Source organism: Giraffa tippelskirchi, chromosome 8 (genome assembly GCF_054371585.1).
Source record: "Giraffa tippelskirchi isolate mGirTip1 chromosome 8, T2T-mGirTip1v1.2.pri, whole genome shotgun sequence".
NCBI lineage: Eukaryota > Metazoa > Chordata > Mammalia > Artiodactyla > Giraffidae > Giraffa > Giraffa tippelskirchi.
In genome coordinates this window covers 98,538,371-98,561,520 of record NC_137282.1, presented here as the reverse complement: position 1 = coordinate 98,561,520, position 23,150 = coordinate 98,538,371, and the positions used below count along the sequence as shown (strand labels likewise).

General features: G+C 37.4%; 1 protein-coding gene and 1 long non-coding RNA gene across 9 annotated transcripts in view; one reads left to right on the top strand and one right to left on the bottom strand.

The window, feature by feature from the left end:
- The window catches only part of PDE4D (phosphodiesterase 4D), a 1,572,405-nt gene that overhangs the window by 1,296,216 nt on the left and 253,039 nt on the right, over positions 1–23,150 (top strand). The window lies entirely within an intron of this gene.
- Positions 1,789–5,961, bottom strand: LOC145519075 (uncharacterized). Of its 2 annotated transcripts, none has more exons than XR_014063512.1 (2): positions 5,086–5,961; positions 1,789–4,440 (listed from the first exon to the last, which is right to left on the bottom strand). It is a non-coding gene; the product is annotated as an uncharacterized LOC145519075 (long non-coding RNA). The 2 variants fall into 2 exon arrangements; XR_014063511.1 differs by having other exon boundaries at positions 1,789–4,297; positions 5,086–5,960.

Genomic DNA, 23,150 nt, shown 5'->3' with positions numbered 1-23,150 from the left:
TCAGTTCAGTTCAGTCGCTCAGTCGTGTCTGACTCTTTGCGACTTCATGAATCGCAGCACGCCAGGCCTCTCTGTCCATCACCAACTCCCGGAGTCTACCCAAACCCATGTTCATCGAGTCGATGATGCCATCCAACCATCTCATCCTCTGTCGTCCCCTTCTCCTCCCGCCCCCAATCCTACCCAGCATTAGGGTCTTTTCCAATGAGTCAACCCTTCGCATGAGGTGGCCAAAGTATTGGAGCTTCAGCTTCAACATCAGACCTTCCAATGAACACCCAGGATTGATCTCTTTTAGGATGGATTGATTGGATCTCCTTGCAGTCCAAGGGACTCTCAAGAGTCTTCTCCAACACCACAGTTCAAAAGCATCAATTCTGCGGCGCTCAGCTTTCTTCACCGTCCAACTCTCACATCCATACATGACCACTGGAAAAACCATAGCCTTGACTAGACGGACTTTTGTTGGCAAAGTAATGTCTCTGCTTTTAAACATGCTATCTAGGTTGGCCATAACCTTCCTTCCAAGGAGTAAGCGTCTTTTAATTTCATGGCTGCAGTCACCATCAGCAGTGATTCTGGAGCCCAAAAAAGTTAAGTCTTAATCCTTAGTAATTGAGAATTCGTTTTTAGTGTGGTACAAGATCATTTTCTAGCCACTTGACCATGAAATCGGATTCTATAGCTTAAAATGTACTGTTCTTAAAGGAGAGTTTTGTTTCTGTAGCTCTTTTATTAGTTGCAAAAGTAAAAGTATATTTTTCATTGCTTCACTTAACAGTGTTTATTAACTCAGTTCTGCCCCGGGCACCCTGATGGGTCTTAGAGAGACATTGATGAAATATTAGCCCTCACCTTCATAAAATTCCCAATCCAGTGACTTTCTAAAGTATTCCTGTGGGGCAGAAGATTTCTACTTTTACAGTTTTCTATATCCCTAGGATTTTTTTGCTTTCACGATAAAAATACATTTATAGTTTAAAAGTGAGTGGTTCAGTTGCTCTCAAAAATCCGGCAGTGAACAGAATAATTTAAAAACCTGACTACTTGAATTTAGGGTGTGGTAATATGAAATAAATCTGGGATATTTGATTTTTTAAAACCAAAATATTTTCCCTGATATTAGAGGGATATTTTCATTCTAGGTAAATTGCTTATTTAATCACCTCCTAACAAGGCTGTGTCAGCCAAATTAAGTGTTTAAGTTCATTTTCTTTAAATAAGCTTTAGAACCAGCAGGTTTCTCTGATTTAGATGAATTTAGCATTTAATTTTTCAAACAGAAAGTATATAAATTAGGAAATTTTAACGTATATAGAGGAAGAGAACATTGGAAAGGAAATCAGATAAATAGAAAAAATGAAGTTTAAACAAAAATAACTCATATTGACATTTGACATAATTTATCTTATTACCAAAATGTCTGTCTTCACAGGTAATCTGTGGAGATTTCGTTTTTATAGTATCTAGTTAATTTTTTCTTTTAAAAATGTTTGAGGACTCTGTTTCACATTAGTGAAAATGAAGGAAAATAAGCTGTTCCTTTCCACAAATGGCCACTACCAGTTTGCTTGCCAGCACTGAGTAAAATAAACTAATTTTGCTATTACCATGGTTGAGTGCAGTTATATTACTTTAAACATCTTGCATAATCCATGGCTTTAACTGCATTAATCTAAATAAGGTCATTTCATCAAATAGGGATCTAATAAGAGCTTTGGAAAGAACTATCAGAGACCATGTTCCATGTAGAAATCAGACGAAAATGGCATTCATGTCCCATTGTAGTTTGGTATAAAGGATTTGCCCTTAAGGATTACAATTGCCATACAAGGGGACCACACAATGGAAAGCCTGCTTACCACTAAAATATCAAATATTTATCAGACTTTAACAGTAAACTGTATTAGTACATGATTCCCACCAAACATGTGGACTACTGGTATTTTAGCGGTAGTCCAATTAGCAATTATAGCAGCTCTAGCTCTATAGTATTAACTAGTTTTGAACTAAGTCTGACATTAGAATCTACCACATTTAGTATACCCTGTCTCTTCAGTGGACTTCCCTGATGGCTCAGATGGTAAAGAATCTGCCTGCAGTGCGAGAAACCTGGGTTTGATCCCTGGGTTGAGAAGATCCCCTGGAGGAAGGAAATGGCTACCCACTCCAGTATTCCTGGGGCTTCTCCAGTGGCTTGGTAAAGAATCTGCCTGGATTGTGAGCAATCCATAAATAACTTTTATATACTTTTGCCAGTAGTCAGAAAAACTATATGATTTTAAACTTTACAAAGTGTATTTGTAAGATTTTAATTGAATTATAAATTAATTTCTCACTTGAATCTCCTACTTCTCCCAGTATTGTCCCTTTTGTCATCCCTTCTTAAATATGTCTTATTTATTTATTTTTTTTCACTTATAGTTTTGTTCTGTTGGTGATTTGATTTTCTTTGTCAACTGATGGTCATTTTATGTAGAAAGCACAGAGGTTCATTCTTTTAAATTTCACTCATGTGTCATATCCTAATAGTCAAAAATTGCCTAAGTTTCCAATAATCAAAGCAACATTTTAGATGATTTCCTTCAATAAACTATATAATTTGTTCAAAGTACCAAACCTGTTTGCTTCCATGATCCTTGTCATTTATAGGTCTTTATTTCTAGTTTATCTTTACACAGGAGATGGGTAAAGTACAAATACAGACCTCCATATGCAAACCTGGGCTTCCCCACAGTTTTAAAGGACCAAATTCCCTTGGTGCCAGTTGCTCGAGGCACTTCCTGTTCACTCAGTTGCTTCCTGAATATTGCATAAGTGTAACCAACTCTGTAAATTTCAAATTCATATAAAGAAGTTCTAGCCTTCAAAGCAAAAAACTTAATTGAATATCAGATGAATACCTTTTGTTCTCTGAACTATTTCTAAATAAAAGTTGCTTTAAAATCGTCTTTGATTTTCTGTATTCTCTAGGGCCCAAGTTGAACTGTCAACCTATTTGGAGAGAAGAAAACAAAACAAACAAACAACAAAAAACCTCTCAGGAAAATCTTTTTAAATGTATGACAATCTATTCTGGCTATTCTGATAAAGAAATGATAATGCCTTGCGTATCAATTCATGTTGGAACTTGTGATTTCCTATAAGATTTGTTGGGAAAGGAAGTTAAATCCATGAAAACTTCTATCGAAGTTTTCAATCCTAGCAATTTCTGATTTAGGATAAGCATCCTGAATAAATACAAACATACTGATAGGGAGAAAGAAATATTCCTTGTAACAAATGAGCCATGAGTAATAGGAGTAATAGAAAATAAGGGCTGGCCCCTCAAAATAATTCTGATGACTTAAGAGAGATTTTGGGGAGTGACTCTGAATAACTCTGAGTTGCTTTTACTGGTCGGTGGGTCAATGGAAAGTTATGCTCCCTGTAAAAATGTCTGGAATCTTTGAGAGAAAGTCAATTCTTTTTTCCTTAGGTATCTAAGAAAATCTTTATCTGTTTTATAAAAAGAAATCAGAAGCACTTAAGCTTCCAGCACCAGGAGTAGACCAGATAAACCATCCTCTGCATGGCTTTATAGATTTATTTTTGTGTTCCATGTAAGAATTAATGGCTAGTTTTAAACCTTGAGATCACTTTGATGCTAGACCTTATCTGCTTGACTGCATTCAAAGAACTTCTATTTCTTTAGACCTTAGGAAAAGACAGGACATCGTATCATAGAGCTGAAACTCAGAGGCAGTTTGGAATTGCTAACAATAGAGATGGGGAGAGGTAGGGAGGGTCCTGAAATCAGGTCAAATTCAAAACTAGGCTCCTCCAGTTACAAGCAGGGTGATCTTGTACTTGGGGAAAGATAATCCTTGGAGTTCCTAGAAAGGTTGAATGAAGGACTTCTTAGAAAGTACTTATGTGTCAAGTACTGTTGCACACAGCAAATCAAATTAAGTGTTAGTTTATTAATTTTCAAAGGGAAAACTCCTAATCATGTTTTTGTGTTTATGTTCTCATGTTAGTTTTCATTTTAGTTTTGGCTCAAGTCACTCTTAAGCACAAGTTACTGTTTTAGGATGTAAGAATTTGACCATTTAACAAAATGATAGTATAAGATATGACATATATATGACATTTCACAAGTGAAAGAACAATGGAAGTTTTACTGAAAAAAATGTGTTAACAGCTCTAGCTAAAATCTAATTATTGTTTAATATAAAGATTAATACATGTAAATCTTGGCTTAACCTAAACTTATTATTCTGTTAAATAAATTTACGTGCATATGGAATAAATCAACCTCACTTATAGCTAAATCTAGATTGAAACCTTCTTTGACATAGCTCTCTTAAAAACAGATATTATTTTCTAAATATTACGTATTACATATTTAGAAATATGTTACTTTGTTCTATTCTTAAACATACATAGTATGTAAAGTCGCTCAGTTGTGTCTGACTCTTAGCGACCCCCTGGACTGAAGCCTACCAGGCTTCTCTGTCCATGGGATTTTCCAGGCAAGAGTACTGGAGTGGGTTGCCATTGCCTTCTCCATAAACATACATAAGTCACATTTTAATAGTGGTCTATAGTGATGTCACAAGATTAGAGATATAAAATGCTTTTTTTTAACTAAAAAAAAAGTATAGTTCAGACAGACCATATGCTCAGGGTAGTTTGCTCTAGTTTCGTGCAGAGGAGTTTCTATATCTGTTGAGTTGGATGGACATGAATTTGAGCAAACTCCAGGAGTTAGTGGGGGACAGGGGAGCCTGGCATGCCTCAGTCCTTGGAGTCACAAAATCAGACATGACTTAGCGACTGAACAACAGCAACAAAGTTTCTATGTATTCCTATAAAGACAAATACATGTTTGATTTTTGATATGTGCCAGGCATTGAGGATACATCGATGCGTCCCTCACTTCATGGAGCTTGTGGAGTAAAAATAATTATTTTTAAAGCTCCATGAAGAGAGGGAGACACCAATGCATCCCAGTGGCTTAGGGTTAAGAACTCACCTGCCAGTGCAGAAGACATGAGTTTGATACCTGGGTTGGCAAGATCCCCTGGAGGAGGCCATGGCAACCCACTCCAGTATCCTTGCCTGGAGAATTCCATGGATAGAGGAGCCTGGAGGACTACAGTCCATGGGGTCACAAAGAATCAAACACAACTAAAGCGGCTGAGCATGTATGCAACAAATAAAATGATTCCCGATATGGTAAGTGCAGTGAAGAGAATACTACACAAAAGTCTGAATTAACGTGTGTGTGTACTGGAGATGTACTTTAGTTGAGTGGTCAGGGAAGCTAAGAACTTGAAGGAACCAGTTGAGCAAAACGAGGGGACAGGAAGATTACAGCGTTTATATGGCTCTCACATTCAGATTTCCAGTGGAAGTTGGAAATCTTAAAATGATGGGTTCCCTACTGTCCTTGGTGTTGATCTTTGGCTGGGTTGTTTTCTACATGTTCCTGAGCCTAACCTCTGGTATTGAAATGTTCTTGAGAGTCTTGGTGGACAGAGGTCAAAGAAAGTGAACTTCACTTCGGGATGGAAGGAAAGCCTTCTGGAGTAAAAGGATGACATGCAGCTGCACCTTTCTCTTCTTGATGCAAAGTTTATGAGCCTCCCAAGTGTAGACTTGCTAGAGTTGAAAAGCATTTTTTATTAGGCTTAAGATTCTCATTGATTTTCAATGCCTCACAGGAATCACTGAGAACTACTTAGCCCTGTGATCACCCTTAAAACATAACTCTAGCATCTGTGTTTTCTAATGGCAAACTTACTGCTGTTTTAGATAGCATGTCACCCACTAGGGCAAGCCATATTGAATTTTCTCTGCCTGTGAGTACCTAGATTTCAGTGTTCTAATACCTCTACGGGCTTAATTTAGTTAAGGATTGAATTCAAAATGCAGTTGATGAATATATATATATATAAGTGTTTAAAAAAAAAAAATGGTTCTAGCAACTTGCTGGAGTAATCTTCCCGAAGGATATAATTTGGCCTTCAGCTGATGGGAGGATGTGCCCCCTGTGACAATATGAATGGTGAAAAAGACAGAAGTTCTGTTTGGAAAGACTGCTTGAGACTTATGTCATTTTCTCCCCTTGCACTCCTCAGTAGTTCATGAGTGGGTTCTATCAGCTCCAGACAACGAGCAAACCCATCACAAATCAGAAAACAACAAAACAATGACAAAAGCAACAATAACAACCAAAAATCAGTTAATTAAGGGTTTAGTGTGAAATATAGGATATTGGATTATTTTTTTATTGGAGTGTAATCGCTTTACAGTGTTACGTTTCTGCTGTACAACAAAGTGAATCAGCTATATGGATACTTATATCCCCTCCCTTTTGGATCTTACTGCCCACACCCATGCCACCCATCAAGGTCATCACAGAGCACTGAGCTGAGCTCCCTGCGCTATAGAGTACGTTCTCACTATCTGTCTATCTTACATATGGTGCTTGTATTTATGTCAAACCTAATATTTTACATATGGTACTTGTATTTATATCAAACCTAATCTCCCAGTTCATCCCACCCTCCCCTCCTCCCACCATGTCCACCATGTCTGTTCCCTGTGTTTGTGTCTCTATTCCTAGCATCTTGCATTCTAATTCTTCTGATAACCTAATGTTTCTTAAAGATCTTAAAGAGGTATGTGTAACTTTTTGTTACTGTCGACCGTAAAAGTTTGTTAGTTAGTATCTACCATTCCTTGACCATAGGGAATAACAGTTGCCTTTGCCCAGATACCCCTATTTAGAGATGATAATGCGGCTAAGGAGAACCACTCAAAAACAACTCCAGAATGAGCCAGAGAGAGTGGAAGGAAGAAAAGGGGAGAATGAGTGCATCCAAACATAGCCCTGTGTTCTGTGGACACTCAGAAATCTTTTTGCCCCATCAAAACGTCACAGAATGACATTACACCAAGTTTACTGCTGCCCTGAATTGTTTCATTTCTTTTGATGACGGTTTTGCCTTCTTAGAATTTAAATAGTCTAATCGGATTTTGACAGTTGATGTTTATCTTAATTGAAACAGATTCTTTTCATCCTTTTGCTGTTAGACTCCTACTTTGAGGCTGAAAGGTCACTTTAAATGGACACGCCATGTGGGAAACCGCATAATGATTTCAAATAAATTCGCATCTATTAAAAGGAGTTCTCTCTTGCTCAAGTTTCAGAGCTTATGTAGAATAAGCCAGTTGGGTTTTGTCTTAATTTCTTTTCGAAGGAGCTTATTGTGCTTCTTCTTTAATGCTCTCATAACAGAAAATGGGAAAATTGTCAATTTTCATTTAATCTTGTTCAGAAGAATGCATTTTGCCCAGTGATTATGCTTATTTAAACTGAGTTTTTATAGCTGCTGCAGCTGTCAACAAATTTAAGAGGTATACTTTGATTACATTGCTTAAGGTTTCTTTATATTGTGTATTTTTAACGTATCAACTCCACTCTTGAAATTTTTTCTAGCTGTTGGCCAGTGTGAAAATGCAAAAATATATGTATAAAAATGTTCTACAGCAATTTTTATAATAGAAAACTAGAAATAGCCTAAATGTCAGTTAATATAGGGCTCATTCAACAATTTTGTATAACATTAATGAAATACTGTGTAGCGTTGAGGAGTGTCTCTTATATACTGGTATGGAGTTATCTTTAGGTAATGTTTACTATTGATTACTATTACTGTCGTAATTTGGAAAAATGGTACTCATACTCAGAGTTCTCTACTCATTAATTTCCTTTGTGTATCCCTTAAAGTTTATGTAAAAGCAAACAATGAAATTATAAATTCTATTCACTCCCCCTTTTACACAAAAAGAAACATTGTCTACCTGTTCACTGTCCTGACACTTCGTTTTTCACTTCCCAAAGTATTGGTACATGGAGAGGCTTCTTGCTTTTATTTTTGAAGGAAATTTATTGAGATATAATTCACATGCCATATTAATCCCTCATTAAAATTATATAGCTAATGAATTATTAGTATATTCACAGAGTTGTGCAATAACACAATTCATTACGGTATATTTTATCACCCTGGAAGAAACCCAGTTCCCCACAGCTGTCACCCTTCCATGTGACCTGCTCTACTCCTAGCCCTGAGCAACTATTAATCTACTTTTGGCTCTATTAGATTTGCCTGCTCTGAATATTTCATTTAAATAGAGTCATGTAATATGTTGTTTTTCCTGACTGACTTCTTTCACTTAGCATAACATTTTCAAGGTTCATCTATGTTGTAGTGTGTATCTATCACTATTTCGTTTCTTTGTATGGACAAATAATATTCCATTGTATAGATATACCACCTTTAGTTTATTCATTCATCAGTTGATAGACATGTGGATTGTTTTCACCTTTTGGTTATCATGAGTTATACTACTGTGAATATTTATATAAAATTTTTCTAGTGTTCTAGTTCTGTGAAAATATCATTGGTAAGTTTGACAGGGATTACATTGAATCTGTAGATTGCTTTGGGTAGCATAGTCACTTTCACATTATTGAAACCAGTCAATCCTAAAGGAAATCAACCCTGAATATCACTGGAAGGACTGATGCTGAAACTGAAGCTCTGATACTTTGGCCACCTAATGCAAAGAGCTGACTCATTGGAAAATACCTTCAAGCTGGGAAAGATTGAAGGCAGAAGGAGAAGGGGGTGACAGAGAACAAGATGGCTGGATGGCATCACCGACTCAATGGACATGAGTTTGAGCAAGCTCCTGGAGATGGTGAAGGACAGGGAAGCCTGATGTGCTGCAGTCCGTGGGGTTGCAAAGAATTGGACATGACTGAGCAACTGAACAACAAGAAGAACAAGAACATGGTCTAGCTCTCCATCTGTTTGTGTCATCTTTGATTTCTTTCACCAGTGTCTTCCAGTTTTCTGCATACAGGTCTTTTGTCTCTTTAGGTAGGTTTATTCTTAGGTGTTTTATTCTTTTAGTTGCAGTGGTGAATGGGCTTTGTATGAAAACACAAAAGACTCTGGATAGCCAAAGCAGTCTTGACAAAGAAAAATGGAGCTGGGGGAATGAACCTTCCTGACTTCAGACTATACTATAAAGCTGCAGTCATCAAGACAGTATGGTAATGGCACAAAAAACAGAAATAGAGATCAATAGAACAAGATAGAGAGCCCAGAGATAAACTTATACACCTATGGACACTTTATTTTTGACAAAGGAGGCAGGAATATACAGTGAGAAAAGACAGCCTCTTCAATAGTGGTGCTGGAAAAACTGGACAGCTACATGCAGAAGAATGAAACTAGAACACTTCCTAACACCATACACAAAAATAAACTCATAGCAAGATCCTCTGTGACCCACCTCCTACAGTAATGGAAATAAGAACAGAAGTAAGTAAATGGGACCTAATTAAACTTAAAAGCTTTTGTGCAGCAAAGGAAACAATAAACAAGATTAAAAGACAATACTTAGATTGGAAGAAAATAATTGCAAATGAAACAACTGACAGAGGATTAATCTCCAGAATGTATAAGCAGCTCATACAGCTCAATATTAGGAAAACAAACAGCCCAATCAAAAAATGAACAGAAGACCTAAACAGACATTTCTCCAAAGAAGATATGTAAGATGTACACATAGTTAATAAACACATGAAAAGATGCTCAACATCACCAATTATTAAAGAAATGCAAGTCAAAACTGCTGTGAGGTATCACCTAACACCAGTCAGAATGGCCATCATCAAAAAATCTACAAACAATAAATGCTGGGGAGGATGTGAAGAAAAAGGAACCCTCCTACACTGTTGGTGGGAATATATACTGATATAGCCATTATGGAGAACAATATGGAGATTCCTTTATTTTTTAAATTAATTAATTTATTTTAATTGGAGGCTAGGAATAAATCTACCATATGACCAGCAACCCCACTACGAGGCATATACCCTGCTGCTGCTGCTTTTAAGTCACTCGTGTCCAACTCTGTGCAACTCCATAGATGGCAGCCCACCAGGCTCCCCTGTCCCTGGGACTCTCCAGGCAAGAGTACTGGAGTGGGTTGCCATTTCCTTCTCCAATGCATGAAAGTGAAAAGGGAAAGTGAATTCGCTCAGTCGTGTCTGACTCTTCCCGACCGCATGGACTGTAGCCTGCCAGGCTCCTCCGTCCATGGGATTTTCCAGGCAAGAGTACTGTAGTGGGTTGCCATTTCCTTCTCCCATATATACCCTGAGAAAACCATAATTAAAAGGACACATGTACCCCAGTGTTCATAGCAGCACTGTTTACAATAGCCAGGACATGGAAGCAACCTAGATGTTTATCAACAGATGAATGAATAAAGAAGATGTGATACATATATAAAATGGAATATTGTGTGCTTAGTCACTCAGTCATGTCCAACTCTTTGTGACCACATGGCCTGCAGCCTGCCATGCCCTCCTCCAGGGGAAATGGAATATTACTCAGCCATAAAAAATGAATTTGAGTCAAATCTCATGAGGTGGATGAACCTAGAGCCTGTTATGCAGAGTGAAGCAAGTCAGAAACAGAAAAACAGATTTAGTATTTTAATGCATATATATGGAATCTAGAAAAAATAATATTGATGAACCTATTTGCAGGGAAGGAATGGAAAGGCAGATGCAACGTGTGGACTTATGGACACAGTTAAGGAGGGAGTGAGTGGGACCAATGGAGAAAGTAGCACGAATAGTATGTACACTATCAGGTGTAGGATGCATAGCTGGCGAGAAGTTGCTGTGTAGCACAGGGAGCCCAGTCTGGCACTCTGTGATGACCTGGAGGGATGGGATGGTGAGAGGGGAGGGAGACTAGAGAGGGAGGGGGGATGTATGTATAATTATGACTGATTTGTGTTGTTGTATGGCTGAAACCAACAGAACTTTTTTTTAATTTTAATATTTAAATTAAAAAAATAGGAAAAAAGTTTTCTTGTGAAAAAATATATTTCTCATGAGTATGTACATAGTAGAATTGCTGTCCCTAATGATATGTATATGTTTAACTTTTATTTTTGTTTTTTACTATTTCCCAAAGTGGTTGAATTACAGCAGAAAGTTATTATATGGAATAACTGGATCATTATTAAATTAATTGTCTAGGTACATTTTTAAATAAAAAAAGTCAAGGTAAATGTTCCCAATTTTGTAAATGTCCTAAGACTCTCGATATGTATGATACATGAAAGCATGCATATGTTTTCACCTTCCAGTGTATTTCTGCATACGTGCTCTAGGCAATGGTAATAGTTACAAGCTTTGGAGAAGAGATGGCTACCAGCTTGGGTATCTGACATGGAGGGGGGCTGAGTACTCACCATTTTGAATTAGAGGGATTTTTATTGTGTGTTGGAGAAGGAAATGGAAACCTGCTTCAGTATTCTTGCCTGGAAAATCCCATGGACAAAGGAGCCTAGTGGGCTACGGTCTGTGGGGTCACCACGAGTTGGACATGACTGAGTCACTGAGCCCTTACTATGTATGTGCACGAATTAATTTGTCAAATGAAAATGTGATTTATTCATGTAAAAAAGCAGAGTGATTTTCTTAATACTCTTCTGACCAGTGATGTTGGGCCAGAGGCGTGTTTATCGGTCATCCTGCACCGTGAGGTGTCAGTGCTGCACAGCCCACTTTCTTCCCATCTGCCCAGTGTGATATCGGTTTTAGTTATTAGGGCAAAAAAATTCCTGTCTGCTGTTCTAGCTTCAAGAGCCAAGGTATCATTTTAAAAATCAGATATTGCTTAGTTCACTCTAAAGTAATGTTTCCCAAGTGTTTTATACAAACTACATCAAAGGGAAAAAAGAGTGAGCATCTTGGATTGCGAAACAAGAATACGTGGGTGAAATAAACATGAAAGATGCAGTAAGTGCTGAAAGCAGAGCTAGTTACTCTGGAGCCCTTCAGTTTCTCGTACAGTCTGTCCAGGTATTGTGTGTTGGTGACTGAAAGAGGGGATCTTACTTCCTGCACAGCATCCATCACGTAGCTCTGAAATGGTTCTTTCTTTGCTTTCATCTGTACTTGAAAATTAGCTGTTTTAGTGTAGTTTTCCTAATTACTTAAGGCAGAACATTTAGTGTTTTTTTTTTTTTTTTTCCTGTTTAAGCTCTTGGTGGTTAAGCACATTAGTAGATTCTGGTTTCTATCTTTGGTTAAATTAGCTTGTCTTATCGAATGATGGAAACATGACCCCACACATTTGTTTGTTGATTTGTTTGTTCATTCTTGTGTTCACTCATTTATTCATTAAGCATTTATTTCTTCAGCACTACTATGACACCCACTGCTCAGTGTGATGGTTCCTTCTGTGGTGCTGGGTGGGTGGGTGAGGAGTGATTTGCCGCTGATAGCATCCTATAATAGTCAAAATCTTTACTTTTTTAAAAATATATACTAACCAAACCTGATTTTGAAAACTACATGACTTTGGTTCACTTAGTTCTTCTATAAAATGAAAAAAGATCATGGCAGTGATCAATATAGATTAACTTAAAAAACTATGAAAAGAATAAAGAGATTCTATACAAATAAGTCTTTAGGAATTATGTAAAAAAAAATTTGATTTTATACAAAATTTAGAAGACAAATTTTTCTTAGGGTTAAAAATTCTTTTTCCGAGAAATAAAACCACAGGTGAATAAATTAATACATTTTTCTTCAATTATCATGTATGTCCTGCTGTGGGGATGAGGAATATGCTGTGTGGTGACTGTGTCTGGGGATGAACGGAGGTTGAGTGATGGAATTAACAAAATGCCACCAGAACAAATATTACATCCGATTGACTTGCCTATAAAAGTAGATTTCTGGTTTCTATCTTTGGTTAAATTAGCTTGTCTTATTGAATGATAGAAAAATGCCATAGAAACAGTGACCATCTATTCCTGCAGAGTTCATTGATGATTGTAACTAAAGAGAAGTCTTATTATATTTCATTTTATTTAAATATAGAGCTGTCTAATGTCACAATTTTTTTTCCCTTCATGTCATGATACATTTTCCCTTTGGAGGGACTATTGTTTATTTTTAGAGAAGACACTGATTAATCACAGTATTTTTTCAGAAATAAATAGGGATTTTCCTGCCATGAGGCAACTAGTATTCATTTACTAAATGTCAACAGAGTTAACAAAGAGTTTTGTATTGTAAAAAACTCACAGTTGCCTAGTTTTCTCTCTCATATATATATTTAAAAAGCAAGATTCTTTCACATTTTTATGTGTGATGTGACAAGAGAATGTGACTCTGCTGTTGATCATGATCTAATTGCAGTTGCTGAGGACCATGGATTCTATACATTGTCATGCTGGGAGCACAGGCACCCAGTGAAGAAAGCATGGCGAACATACTCAGTTGTTGTTATTGTTGTTCAATCACTGAGTCGTCTCTGACTCTTTGCGACCCCATGGACAGCAGCCCCATGGACAGCAGCGCACTAGGCCGCCCTGTCCTTCACTGTCGCCCAAAGTTTGCTCATATGCATGTCCATTGAGTCAGTAATACTGTCTAACCATCTCATCCTCTGCCGCCTCTTTCTCCCTTTGCCGTCTTTCCCAGCATCAGGGTCTTTTCCAATGAGTCAGTTCTTCATATCAAATGGCCAAAGTATTGGAGCTTCAGCTTCAACATTAGTTCTTCCAATGAATAGTCAGGGTTGATTTCCTTTAGGATTGACTGGTTTGATCCCTAGTATCCCTGGGTATTTATTTCTGGATCTCTTTCTATCCATTTCTTACTATCAGCAATTTAGATGACATGAATAATCATCTGAAGTCATCATTCAGTTATTAGAAAATGAGGTTGATAAGGCATCTGTGTAGGAGAAACAGTAATAGGATCTAGTTAGTTGGATGAGGGTTTCAGTGGGGAGGGTCACCTGTGTACTGTTCCTACGCTCTATGTGGTGGAGTGAAAACTCCAACCCAGGCTGCTGGACTCTCAAGCCCCAACACTTGACCACTCTGCTGTGCTCTCTCTCCAACAACTTATGGGAAGCTGCCTTAATACAGCTTTTAAAAATAAAGCATAGCACAGTCATGGCTTGCCCCTAAGTCAAATATGAAACGTGTAATATTTCACAGATTCTAACTATGTTCTGTTGGTGAGGACTCCTTTTATTTTATTCAAACAGGAAAACATTATTAATTTAAACTTCTTTGCCTTGTAATCTGCAAAATATTTACAATCAAGGCATACTAACCCCCACATATTTTCTTTTATTACAATAAATTTTATTATAAAAGCAATTCATGTGCACTGTAGAAACTTTTGAAAATATAAAAACATGCAAATAAAAATTACTCATAACCTCCTCACTCTCCAAAGTGACCACTGTGAATTCTTAGGTATTTTCTTCCAGTGTAATATGGCACTAATAGCAGTCATGTGGTTCATATACTTTTACTTCAGCTTTTAAAAAAGCTAACATTTTATAATGAGTGTTCTCCAATATCATTCCATATTATTTGCAACACTATTTATATGCATGCCCATTTTCTGCCTTAATACATTTCATAATTTAAGTATTTGCCTGTTGTTGGACATTTAAGCTGTTTCTAATTTTCCCCCAAATTGAAAAGATTAGCCACTCTGTGAATTTTCTATTTGCCTGTTAGAAATAGGCAAATTGTTTTTTTTCTTGTTCTGTTGTTTTTCTCTTGTTCTGTATAGTTTTTCTCCTTGGTTGTAAACGTTCTTTACATATTAGATACAAATCTTTTTTATCTCACATTTGTGATAATTATATATTCTACTTTTTAGTTCTTTTTTACTTTTGTTTATGGTGTTTCATGTAGTCAGATCTATTGTTTGTTTTTCTCTTGTAACTTCTTTCTTTGCTTTAACAATATGAGGGGTTTTGTTTGTACTAAGAACAGATAAATATTTAGCCATATTTTCTTTGTGAATTCATTTTTTACGACTCTTTAATCAGTTTGGAATTTATTTTATTTGTTTTTTTAAATAACTGGGCATTTTTTAACTTAATTTATTTCTTTCTTTCTGGCTATGCTGGGTATTCGCTGCTGCTCAGGCTTTTCTCTAGATGCAGCGAGCAGGGGCTCCTCTTCATTGCGGTGCACCGGCTTTTGATTGTGGTGGCTTCTTTTGTTGGGGAGCACAGGCTCTAGGACATGAAGTCTAAAGCAGTTGCGGCTCCCTGGCTCTAGAACACAGGTTCAGTAGTTGTGGCGCATGGGCTTAGTTAATCCACAGCATATGGGATCTTCCACGATCGGGAATCAAACCCATGTCTCCTGTATTGGCAGGCAGATTCTTCACCACTGAGCCACCAGGAGAGCCTCTGGAATTTATTTTACTATGAGGATCCAAGTTTCCCTTATTTCCAAGTAGTTAATCATGTGTTGCAGGACCACTTGTTAAATACCTCCTCCTTTTCTTATTCTTTTGTGTCAAGGCTTCCTAGGTGGCACTAGTGGTAAAAAACCTGCCTGCCAATTTAGGAGACTGAGGAGATGCAGGTTCGATCCCTGGCTTGGAAAGATCACCTGGAGGAGGGCATGGCAACCCACTCCAGTATTCTTGCGTGGAGAATCCCATGGACAGAGGAGCTTGGCGGGCTTCAGTCCATGGGGTCACAAAGAGTCAGACATGACTTAACACACACACGCATCAAATTTTATGTATCATCTATCATATGTAGATTTTATACTTGTCACATGTAAAATTACATTTAACAATTAATATCATAAAAGAAACCAGCAATAATTTAAAAAACCTATGCAGTTCATTGATACAAACATATTAAACTATTTTAATTGTCTAACTTTTTACATTTGCCTTCGATAACTTTTTATTGCTTGTGTCCATTTGCTAACCTTTGTAGAAATCTATCCTTTCTTGTCTCACAGACTTGATAAGTTAATTACACTAGTATAAGGCAAAATGAGAGAGATTAAAACCTGGAATGAGCACTTTCACTGGGATAAAGCAGAGATTGGTAGGACCTGGTGATAGGTTGGTGGAAGAAGTAGGTGAAAGCAAGAGCAGTGGACTACCCAGGGGGAACGGGGAAGGTTTTATCTGGCCAGGAATGGTGGCAATATCATCTACCAACTGGTATTTGGGGACAAAACATACTAGTGTCCTAACAAGTGGTTCAAAGCAGGTGATTCTTAGAAATACATGCCCAAAGTATAGACAAGACAGCTTAGTGGAATGTGGAAAGAAAATAGTGTATTTTTTTCTCATCTTCTCAGAATTTTATCTTTGTAGTGTATTTTTTTAAGTATATAATATTTTGGTATAGTAATGCAAGAATATAGCTTATTAAAAATAAATACCAGATTACAGGGTTTGCATTTAGAAATGTGCTGGCCCATTAGATTGGAGATCACTGGTCTAGATCATAAGACCCCCAGGAAGGTCTGTAAAGTGAAAGTCTCCAGTCATGTCTGACTCTTTGCCACCCCATGGCCATGAAATTCTCCAGGGCAGAATACAGGAGTGGGTAGCTGTTCCCTTCTCCAAGAGATCTTCTCAACTCAGGGATTAAACCCAGGTCTCCCACATTGCAGACGGATTCTTCACCAGCTGAACCACAAGGGAAGCCCAAGAATACTGACTTGGGTAGCCTATCGCTTCTCCAGCAGATCTTCCTGACCCAGGAATCGAACCAGGGTCTCCTGCATTGCCGACAGATTCTTTAACAACTGAGCTATCAGGGAAGCCCCAAGGTCTGTAAACCTGTTTGTATTTCAGGGATAGAATAGGAACAGAGCAGCCAAGCCTGCATCTGAAGGTCACATGAACTGGAGTTTCAGAAAAAGAGGACAGGCACAAAAAACCGAGGAAGACAATAGTGAGATGGGCATATATTCAAAGTGACCGTGGGAAGGGTGGCATGATGCCATCTCCCAGAATGATGATGAAGGGCCACTAAATTTGCTCCTGCTAAAAATCAAAATTATTCCTAGAGAACAGGGAGGAACAGAGCAACAGGTGAGGTCCAAATGACCTCAGATTGCAGAACCTGTGATCCAAACCACCTGTTCCACAAGTTTCCATTTTTCAAGCAGATTTCTAATATGTAATAGAGGGAGTCTTGGATCGATAATGTAATTGAGGGTTTCATTCCATTTCTGTTTTAAAAAACCCATCAATAAAAAGTTGTACAGTAGATTTTATCAATGTAAAAGGCCATTGTTTTCAGTCTGGGCAAACAACCCCAGCCCTCCTCTGAAATGTCCATTGTGGAGCCTCTGGGAAGCAGAAATTGCCCTTAACCTTGAATGAATATAGGCAGGGCCTCTTATTTATGTTTTACTCAGGAAATAGAGGCTTCTTCTGCATTAAATGGTGCTCATAAACATTAAAAATACTAACCCACCTCCTGAAAGTCAGCACTCTGTTTTCACAAAAATTGTCCCCAATATTTGTTCTATTTTTAGAAGATAACCATCAGGGAGAGATACGCTCTAGGGTTCTTATTTAGCTGTTGGTTGAGGTACTTTGTTTTTTTTTCCCATTTTGATCTTATATCAACTAAGGGTGGACTTTAAGCTATACAATAATGTAGTGATATTACAGGAAAAATAAAGTATAAATCATCCTTAAAATACAGAATCACATTTTGTGCTTACTGAGAGTTTAACTTCTGAAATAATTGATCATTACCGCAGATTGATTGTTAGTAAGAAATAGATGAAAACTTCACCCTTTACTTTAAAGTCTTCTCATTTGCCTACAATGCAGGAGACCCGGGTTCAATCCATCGGTCAGGAAGATCCCCCTAGAGAAGGGAATGGACACTCCAGTATTCTTGCCTGGAGAGTTCCGTGGACAGAGGAGCCTGGCAGGCTACAATCCATGGGGTTGCAAAGAGTCAGACACAACCGAGCAACTAACACACACTCACAATTTCTGTTTTGCAATAGTCGGTGGTTCAGACTAGAGCCACCACAATATACGTGCATAGTGTACAGATCATGAGAACAACTCTTTATGAGAACTCCGTGACAGAGTATAAAACTCATAATTTTCACACTTTGGAATTGCTTTTGCTTTGCATAACCATAAAGAGAAAGTTAATAGTTTTTAGCTAAAATAAGGAATAAATGAACATTAATTCTTTGCTTTTTCTAGATTTTAGATACATAAATATTTTACCATAAGCAGGTAAGGTATTTATTTATACATTCATGTCTCTATTCATTACATGTCTTTATTGAACAAGTGCTGTGTGCTCATATGACCTGTGTTCTGTATAACAGTAAGAGAGATGATCTGTTCATCTATATTATGTATCTGAGTGAAATATTTAACTTATCACAATGTTGCCATTTATAGGAATTGTTTACTGTGTGCCTTTTAATGGAAGAGCATTTGCTAATTTAACAAGCATCACAGGACATGTGTCATTAATTAGCTCAGCTAGCGTGGCTATGGGACAGATAGTCTGGTAGATCAACTGATCTTACAGTCATTAATTAACTGACTTAGTTTCATGGCAGAGGCATGTATTTCAATTAGACTGTGGTTCCTGTTATCAAATGAGGTCAAGTATACAAAATAATGTAAAAAGTCATGTTCAATGGTGCATGGGTATATATGTATATGGGTGAAGGTGTTTTTACACACAAAAATATGTGATACAAGCATTATGACTTGTAACTGAAATTATGTTCACAAAATTTAATTGGATTCTCATCCCATAACATATGCGTACATGTATACACATGTACTTACACAGTGTTAAGAGTATGTATTTTAATGATATTAATATTTAATTGGGGAGTTCTGACAAAGAAATAAAATAGTTGCCTTTATCTGAGTGAAGATCCACATCTGGAACTATAAAAATGAGCATTATTCCAGACCGTTGACTAATTTGATTATGTTTACTTTTTATTAGTGTGTTGACTTGCATGTAGATCCAGCCTTCCTTTCAAGAGGGAACAAACATGGAGAATGCGCCCATAAATGGTCTCTCTTCTCCCAATAAGAGTACCCATATAAAAATGATAGAACTCTTAGTCATCATGGTTGAAAATATCACATAAGATTAATATAGTGCCCATCTGGTGATATCTTTTAAAATCAGATTTATTAAGATCAGAGTTGGTTTTGACTAGGGCTGTGACATTAACCACTATTATTTAGTAGGAGATGGAAGGTCTAATGGATAACAGTCTGTTTCTTTTCAATCATTTATGTGTTTTTATTAGGATAATGAATAATGAATACAGAATTATCAATGTTATTCTGTGTAGGTTTTTTGTTTGTTTTAAATAATATCTGTAATGTCAAGCTCTCTTTCATTGCATAATCTAACCACACACCAAGCCTACAGTGAAGCAAAACAGAGGTTGAAACATGTTTATTGCCATTGGCTTTTAAAGAAACCTCTGAGAAGTTTGCCTCAATATTTAAAAAGAAAAAAGAGATGAGTACTTTTCTGAATAGATGTTATTGTGTTGCTCGAACAAAGCTGACTCTGTAGAAGAGAGATGGATTGTTTTGCCTTTGACCAGTGATCATTGTCACCTGAACAAAACTCACCAGCATCAATAAAGAATTTTCAAAAGTTTAGTTGTTGTTCAAGCAGAAAACAACAGGGATCGACCAAGGATCCCACCGCTGCCAAGGAGCACTTTGAGGCTTCCCTGTTAGCTCAGCTGGTAAAGAATCTGCCTGCAATGCAGGAGACCCTGATTCAACTTCTGGGTTGGGAAGAGCCCCTGGAGAAGGGATAGGCTACCCACTCCAGTAGTCTTGAGCATCCCTGGTGGCTCAGTCAGTAAAGAATCCGCCTGCAGTGCAGGAGACCTGGGTTTGATCCCTGGGTTGGGAAGAACCACTGGAGGAGGGCATGCCAACCCACTCCAGTATTCTTGCCTGGAGAATCCCCAAGGACAGAGGAGCCTGGCGGGTTGCAGTATATGGGGTCACAAAGAGTCAGACATGACCAAGTGACCAAGCACAGCACAGGAATCAAACCCACACCCCCCAAATTGGAAGGTGAAGTCTCAACTGCTGAACCGCCAGGCAAGTCCCTTGAAATGCTTTTGAGAGCATTTTTCTGTCTCCTGAAAAGGGGCTGGGTTCAAATTCACTTGTATTTTGTCTTTGCCATTTGCCTAGCTTTGTGCTCCATCCCTGTTTCTCATTTTCTCGGCTAACCTCCCAGAACCCTGTGTGGCATCAGGCTGTCTACATTTACAGATGACAAAACCAAGATGCAGAGAGCCTAAGAAATCTGCCGAGGCACAAAGCTATTGGCAGAGCCAAGATTTGAGGCCAAGTCAGGGTTCTAATACACACTTACCTACGTATGTGCTCAAACTCAGTTGAAAGTAAAGTGTTGATGAGGATAAGTATGACAACTCCATGATAAGTAGAAGTTTGGGTTTGTTAACGTCTTTTAAGAACTCAGAAGGCTTGCTGCCAATTTTACTTTTCTCTTAAAGAAGTGTTTTCTCCCATTGCTGGCATGTGCAGTTATAAAAAGAAATTAGAGGTAAACAGATAACAATTTCCTGGCTGCCTTCATGTCTGTGAGCCTGACACAGATCCCAGAAGGAAAAATATGCTCTAAGGAGGCTTATGTGATATTGCTTATTTAGGGATCCTTTGACCGCTTATTTACAATATCCAGTTACAGCCACGTTATTTTCCTTTTTGGGCAAAAGCACACATTTGCGTGACCATTCTTTTGGCGGAAGCTGGCACTGCCTGCCACTTCCAATATGTCCTTGTGCGCTCAAGCTCATAATGGCGACATTTGAGTTGAGAGCTCCCCAACAGCACAACTACCGCCAAATTCACCACTGATGGGACCTCAGAGGCCTCTTTGTTAGCCAGGAACACGCAGACTGCTTCATTTTGCATCATAAAGATATTTCCAAAAGTAGTTTCTCACTGAATTATTTTCTAATAACACATTTTTCTAACCACAAAATAAACACATGTTCCTTGTAGAAAAACAGAACCACAGAAAATACACATTATGATATATAAATAACCTGCAACAGTAGCATCCAGGGATAGACATCATTCAAACAGTTTGTTTTATTTCCTGTATAAGTTTCTAAAACACACACACACACAGATACGCACGCATATTCAAATGCACACGTGTGTGTATATACACAAATGAACAAAAATATTAGGTCCAGAAGATTGAATATTTGAGACATGTTTATTGCTATATAAATCCTACTATTGTTGAGTACCGAGTGACTGTCAGGACTCGATATATAATCATCTTTTTTCATTCTACATTTCTCACTTTGCCTTCGACATAAGCGTTTTCCCATATCATCTAGTGTTCCAGGAAAACCTGATATCCTAATGGTGGCATTGAATCCATTTTAGATAAAATAAAATGACTTATTTAGCTATTCTTTCAACTGTTACACAGTTGAACTTTCTGCCTTTTGCTGCTATAAATAATAAATAATAGCTCTTTGAGCATCTTTGTTATAGAAATCTTAATCTGCATCTGTGATTAATTACTTAAGCAAAATTCTAGGAAATACCATTACAAGGCCAAAGAGCTTAAATGTTTATAAAGCTCTCAATACACACTGTATTGCCAGATTTTTTTCTTTTTTTTCTTTCTTGATTTTTCTTTCATTTTTTAATAGCAAAGTATTAAAAAAGGTTTTTTAAACCCCTTTTAAAGAAAATTGCTCTTTCCAAAGTAATATATGGGGTTTGTTTTTAAAAAACAATAATTGGTAATTGATACTTGATAAAAGATGAATTTTCATAATATTTTATCTAGTCAGACATTTTTGTTTTACAGATGGGAAATCAAGGCTTATGTGCAAGACAGAAGACAGAGTAAAACTAAAATCTACCTTCCAAGCCTGGTCAAAGGCAGTCACATTTATGTTATCAGTTCAGTAGAGAAACAGCTTGAGTTTCCTTTTTTGGTGGTAGAGAATATGCCAATGTTTCTTTAAATATGGTGATGTGTTTTCACTCTTACAAGTAGGGCCTTGACAGTAAAATGAGAATCATTTTATTCATTCCGATTCATGTAGCAATAGCATTCTATGAAATCCACACTACACAGACAATGATTCTCAAGGTATGGTGTGTATCAGAAATGCTGTATGTGTATTGTTTTTAAATGTGGGGTCTTGGGATTTCATCCCTAAGACTGATTCGGTAGCTCTGGAGAAGACTTGGAACTATTCATTTAACAAGCAACCAATTAATTCTGGGGCAAGTTGTCTAAGGCCACACAGTGAGAAATATTTGTATGATGATGAAAAAAAAAAGATCTGTCTGATGTTGGTGCTTTGACAGTAGCTCTAATCTGTAATTGACTTGACTTCTCTCTGCCTTAGTTTTCTTATCTATAAAAAGGGGAAAGAAATACTAGTTTTCTCCATCCAGGACTGTTGTGAGCAAGAAGTGAAATAAGCTGTGCGAAAGGATTTAGCACAATCCTCCATAAACAAATCCTCAATAAAGAGTAATTCATTGGCACTGTTGTCATTGGCATCATGTCTGTGTCATTATTCCTGCACTGGCTTATTGAAATGAATACTTTTAAATGGATGGCATTGTCAGTGGATTATTTATTGATTGTGATTTGCCCTGTTGTTCCTTTTGACATGACAGAATTCTGTTTACTTAGATATTTCCTTTTTTTTTTCTCTTGTCTCCATCTACTCATACCACTATGGTTGAACCTGAGTTGAGGTCACATGCAACAGGACCTACCCAGAGAGTTTGGTAAGACCAGTTGGAGAAGTATTGATGAGTCTTGCTGCAAATACAGTGGTGATTCTGCTGCTCATCAGCTCAAGAGACCCCATTAGGAAGAGTCAGTTCTCCTTAATACTGTTGAACTATAATTTGCCCGTGGTATCAGCCATGGCATCTGTTTGCATAGTTAATTCCTCCTCCACTGGTCCAGCAATAAAACCTGTATTAAACAGAAAGACTTCTTTAAGTGATGTTGAAGTCTATATATAACATATACATTCAATAAATAGTTATTAAGTTCCTATACATGGTGTCAGAACTGTGTTAGGTGCTGAAGATACAGAAATTAAAGTACTTTAATCCTGTTGCTTCTGAGATCGTCTTTCTGGACAAGACAATATGATACAGAACCTTCAGGTACTAGTCATTTCATGGCTACTTCCTA